Source organism: Triticum aestivum, chromosome 7B (genome assembly GCF_018294505.1).
Source record: "Triticum aestivum cultivar Chinese Spring chromosome 7B, IWGSC CS RefSeq v2.1, whole genome shotgun sequence".
NCBI classification, from domain to species: domain Eukaryota; kingdom Viridiplantae; phylum Streptophyta; class Magnoliopsida; order Poales; family Poaceae; genus Triticum; species Triticum aestivum.
In genome coordinates, this window is record NC_057813.1 from 42,668,977 (window position 1) to 42,675,152 (window position 6,176).

General features: G+C 38.9%; 1 pseudogene; it reads left to right on the plus strand.

Moving 5' to 3' along the window:
• The first annotated feature begins 3,259 nt into the window (after positions 1–3,259).
• LOC123160745 (uncharacterized) lies at positions 3,260–5,828 on the plus strand (annotated as a pseudogene).
• Positions 5,829–6,176: the final 348 nt, after the last annotated feature.

Below are 6,176 nucleotides of genomic sequence, written 5' to 3' on the forward strand. Positions count from 1 at the left end.
GGAAGGGAAAAAAAATCGTGAAAGGGATCCAGCGCACACGGAGAGAGGCAGGCCCCGGCGACTGCGAGCACACGACTCCACCACCGCCGCCGGCGAGGGTTAGGACCCGTGGTCGCCGCCAAGTGGACTCCCGTGCGGCGGCGATGGCGAGGAGGTAAGCCAGCCCACTTCCATGACATTGAAATCTCTCAATACAGATAGAGATCCATGCCCCTTTTTCTGTATGTGCTTTTTGGTTCGTAAGTAGGACGTGTGTGAGAATTTTAACTCGCGAACTCACTAAATTAAATCCGAGCGGAATAATACATGTTCATCCTCTGTAATCCACGAAGTCGTTTTCATCCGTTCTGAAACCATATATTTGAAAGCAACAGACCTCTCATGGCTAAGCCTGCACCTGTACAGATGACAGGGCGCCTTTAATTCATCATATTGCTAGAAGTGATTGGATGTGCGCATAGAGCGCGGTGCTCTGCTTTCAAATAGTGCAGCATGTCGAAAAATAATTGACGTTTGACCACAAGAAGATTAGCATATATACTTGAATTGGTTCTCTGTCTGGTTCCTGATGCCGTTATCGACAATTTAGCATTCCCCACTCACCGAGGCAGGTTCTCTGTCTGGTTCTTCATGGCTTGATGTGGCAGCTAGGTCTGCTAAAATGTATCATCTCTTCTTATGTATACACCTTCAGAGTATAGGATGATATCACACATACTGTGCTGAAACAGAAAGATGATGTCCTGTCATTTCTATTTCAGTGGTTGTTGTTTGCCTTCCCTAGGTATAAAAGGCCATATGTTTAATCATGGTAGGGCTTAATTTAAATCAGCTCATCTTGGCAATTGTTTCTCTTATTTCTGTGATAGTTTGTCCAAATTTAAATCTTCCCTTTCTTGAGTTATTAAAAGGCTTCAGTTGACTTAAAAAAAAGTTGTGTGGTTTTGCAAAAAGGAAAGGTTCTTTCTTTTTTTCTCAGAGAAATTCTGTACGGTTTGTCTACCCTTGACTTGATCTTGTTACTATCATACTATTTCATAGACAATTAGGTTTTAGAATCAGATGGATGATAATAATATTCCACCGCATGAATTCCTCAAGGACTAGCCGTTCACATTCTTAAATAGTTAATTTCTGTTCCACTTTGACAACCGAAATGTAAGAAAAAATAAGCCCCACCATGTTCAAATATTTGAAGTTTTATCTATTATCCAATATACAAAATATTTATGTAGTTTCCTCGAGATGGACCGGTGCTGCAACACGCGCTTCTTACGCCAGTTCATGTAAATTTAAATTTTCTGCCATATTACCTCATTACTTCGCTTATAAACCAATTAAAGTTCAACTCTTCAAATACCAATGAACATACATATCAGTTGATTCAAATTTAACTTTCATATTTTGTGTCTCTGTATATTTACAACAAATCTTTCATTTTATTGAGAAAATATATGGGCGCAGCAACGCGCAACATTATGGTCTTGTTGCTTGTTACATATTAACCGCCTCCCCCCACCCCACCCCTAATCAGGGGAAATTGTAGTTGATATTTGTTTTTAGTAGCAAGCGACTTAAAATTTCTTATGCGCTAGAGTTAGATCCGGTAACTGTATTTCAATTTCTATCCTGCATATTGCGTAGCATGTATGTACTCCCTCCGATCCATAATAAGTGTCACAGCTTTGAACTAAAGTTGAGCAAACCTTAGTTCAAAATTGCGACACTTATTTCGGATTGGAGGGAGTATCTTTTTTTACTCGGATTCTAAGTTTGCTTTTTGGTGATAGATCTACTTATGGACCCTTCTTGATGGCAAGGAAGATTGCAGTACATGGCCAAGCGAATCGGACTAAGTCGACTCAGACCAGCCACCTCCCTTGTGGTAATGCTTTTTTCTGCACCCTCGGCGAGCAATTTGCGGCCACCAATGGGAAGAATAGAGGGGAAATGAGGAGAAAAACCAAGAAGGTCAATGTAAGATCGGCCTTCATCATTGATAATAGCACCCACCGCGATGCGTCTATATGCAGAAACTCTTTTCTCCATAAGATATGTAGTGTTAAAAACCGTAATGAGAGTAAGTGATGCGAATCCCTCTCCTGTATTGCTCCTTTTAATTTGGGATATTTTACAAGTCGTATGATTTATCGATTAAAAGTTTGAGACTGAATGTACATGATTTTGTTTTGAAATATGCAATGTAAAATTTTGATTGCTCTAGTGAAATTGGGTAGCACAAAGTATCGACATGTAGGATATTCTATCTTCTATCCAAAATAGCTAATCCCTCCAATCCATATTACTTGTCTAGATAGGGATGCGTATAACACTGATAATATGGATCGTAGGGAATAGTTAGAAATTTTGTGATAAATAATACTCCCTCCATCCCAAAATGATTGTCTTAACTCAACTTTGTACTAACTTCAGTACAAAGTTGTACTAAAGTTGAGACACTTATTTTGGGACAGAGGGAGTAGATGGTGCATGGTTAAAATCTGGAGACCAGTCTTGTTCCCCTAAAAAGGGTGTCATATAAGTGACTTAATGTCCATGTGATGCTTTAGTGGAGAGTGTTAATATGGAGTTACCACCAGAGTAGAGGTCCAAGTTTCTTCTGAGGCTGCTTTATTGGAATTGCAACATCTTTTATTTGTAAGTTAGTCAATTAGCTCTATCATATAAAGGATGCATTATAATGATAAGATTTGTGTGTGAGCACTAACTGGTGATATCATAAGAAAAAAAAGGCTTGCTAGACAGAGTAGGTTTATCTGTCTATGTAATTAGTGTTGGTATTGGGAACATCTTTGACTTCAAACAAATTTTGTAGCTGCATCAAATTTATAATTTTCTGTCCACTTTCATCAGTATTATATTTTTTCTTAGTAACTGTTGCTCGTTTTCAGAATTCACATAGATAAATATCAGGACAATTACATTTATGCCCTTAATTGGAACCCACTACTCAAATTTGCCCCTAACTCCGAAGTGTGCTCAAAATTTGCCCCTCTTCCGTTAAGTGCGCCCGTACATTTTCTGTCTAGTCAACAAGGCCTTTGACCGTTAAGTGCGTGTATAGAAAAATCTAACGGTCAAAGGCCTTTGACCGGACGGAAAATGTACGGAAGGGCATTTCTATAACCGCACTTAATGGAAGAGGGGCAAATTTGAGCACACTTCGGAATTAGGGGTAAATGTGAGTAGGTGGTTCAAGTTAGGGGCTGAAATATAAATGGCCCATAAATATATCTCACATAAACTCATGTGTTCATACCAAAATGTAAATGATACTCCCTCCGTCCGAAAATAAGTGACTCAACTTTGTACCAAAGTTAGTACAAAGTTGAGTCACTTATTTTGGGACGGGGGGAGTATATGATAAATTGTGATCTGCGAATAATTATAAATTTTGAATGTTCTATTAAGTACCATTTTTTACATTTTGTCATGCATGGAATGAAACTTCTAGCATGTGTTCTTGTAGCTTGGATTTTGATTAATCTATTCTTATAGCTTGGCTCCTGAAAGTTTTACGTTTTCCATATATTATTCTTTTATGAGCCTCACTTATTTGATTAGTGTAGTTATGTTGTTATTTTTATACGAAAATTTCTATTAGACATTTTTTTCTAACTTAACACTAATGTCTACCTATAAATCATAGTTGTGCTATTTATGGTAAGTATCTATCTAATATATATTTGTATGAAGCACAACTGGAGCCAATGATGTTATCGGATCCCACTGATTGTTTTCCTGACCGGAAAAGATGTGCTGTGCATCGTGTACGCAACATGATGCAAATATTTTCATTAAAGTTGGCTAAAGTTCCTGTGATCACAAGCTCGGTACAACTATATGGATATATAGCTGTACGAGATTGTCTGGATTCATTGCTAAATTATATTGTCAATCGTAGCAGGGACGATCCCATTACGGTGCAGCAGGTGAACATCTTTCACATCTCTACCTACCCGCAGTCATTTTTAATAGTTCGTTGATTTCATAGTTTAAGGTTAATTTCATCACATGCATCGAGTAGATGGATCGAACTATAAACCTTTTTTATGGCATGCTACAATCACTTAGGTCCGGTTCGGAACTCCTTTGGCTTTGTGCTCCGCAAACTCCGTGCACTGAGCCAGGCCGAATCCGGCAGCTCAGGGAAGTGGAGCACTCTTCTAATGCAAAATGGTGAAGCGGCCAAAAGCCAGGTTCCAAAACATGTAGTAATACATAAATATGTACCTATTTACATTTTGGTGTTATGGCTGAATATTTGCTTCCATGGGGTTAAATCTAGTAACTATGATATCAAATGGAGAATAATATTGTGGAATGGCAGTACTCAGAAAAGATATTACCTGTTAAATAGGTGTGAAATTGAGTGGTCTACTAGGGACCAATGGGTATTTTATGAAAGTCAAACGCAATAATTTTGGACCATTCATATTCTTTTTGTTTCCTTGAATGCATCTATGGGTTCTTATCACAAATGTGTTGAACACAACAAATACCTTAGCCCTTGAACTACAAAGTCTTTTTTGCCTGGTTGTAACTTTAAGTGAAAATGTTATCTTCACTCGTATAAACATTTGAGATGTGGCGAAGATGGTTCCAGTTTGAATATCTTATCTGTATTGGCTCTTGCGTAGGAATAAACGTGCCTTGGAGGGCATGTTATAGAACGATTGGTGTTCTCCTCGCATATATTAGCCAAGTTTATGGTTGATTATCTTTGCTTGTTTTATCAAACATTACAAGTTTCATGTGCAACCGACTTATGTTTGTAGATGGGTCGAGAATCCTTTGTCAATTGGCTAGAAAGAAGAATATACTCTTTAGGCAACTCTTTACTTTTACTGTGAGCCACTATATAGCAATTTAATAATAGTTCTGCAGGGTTCTCTCATTGAGATGACTGGCCCTAAGAGGGGAATCACAATGACCTCTCCTGTTCCTAGTTGAGTTTGACATGAGGATCAGGAAAGGAGAGCAAGAAGAAGATGACCTACAATTAATTGACGGTGCAATAGACTGCGAACTAACCACACCTTCCCGTCCATCCACTAACCGCATTAATGGCGATTGTGGTGCAGTTGACATCACTTTGGCCCGCGTTCCCGGTGCAGTGGAGGCCACTATAGATGTTATTATATCAAAAGTGCAAAGCGGATTCAGTTTATCTCTGAGCTCGTTTGTGTTTGCCGGTGGGTCACATCAGGGAATCGAACTCTTTTGTGGTATTATCGGTGAGTCATGTGGCTTAACAAGAAGATATGTGATTGCTGTACAGATGGGTAGTTGGATGCATTTGAAGTTCAATGTAGGTCAGAAAGGCTCTGAATATGATGATCTGGAACGCTATTGAGGCTTCAAAGCAGACATCCATGGGTGTGACTGTCAACAAATAATACATGAGCATGCATCTATCTCGCTGAAGGTGACTTGGTCGATTGTGCGATAAAGTCATTGTGCTTCAAATTCAAACTTTACTGGGATTATTTGGTCTTGCACTGGATACATGTCCATCTGGCACTAGATGCATCTATCTCCTGCCGGCATGGTCCACCTGCGCGCTCTTGCGGCACGGCTATCTCCAGTTCGTCCTAGATGAGAAGGGAAGCAGATAATGTTGCATGGTTCATTCCTCGTACATTGTACTGTAATTGTGAATTTACATTTGCTTGAAGCGTCAGAAGCTTCATATAGTCAAGGATCACATGCACAGCTGCTCTATGAAACATCACGTACAAGACCAATTGTCATGCCCCTGTTTTTTATTATACACATCTGTGCAAACCTGAAGAGGATGATTATCAGCAAACTGAAAATAAGATAAGGATGTAGCTGCTCTGCCTTTCATTGCTTTTGATCTTGTATACAACATATTTATCATTACATATCATCAGAATTATATATGTAGCTGACTGAATAGCAGGTAAATCATGCACAACCCCTGTAAATAAATATAAGAGCATTTAGATCACTAAAGATCTCAACGGTTTTGTATTTCTTTACGGAGGGAGTCTAAGTACTACTCCCTCCGTTCCAAAATAGATGACTCAACTTTGTACAACTTTAGTACTGTATAAAGTTGGGTCATCTATTTTGGAACGGAGGGAGTAATACTTAACATGCAATACCTCTCTGCTAGGGAAAAAAGCAAC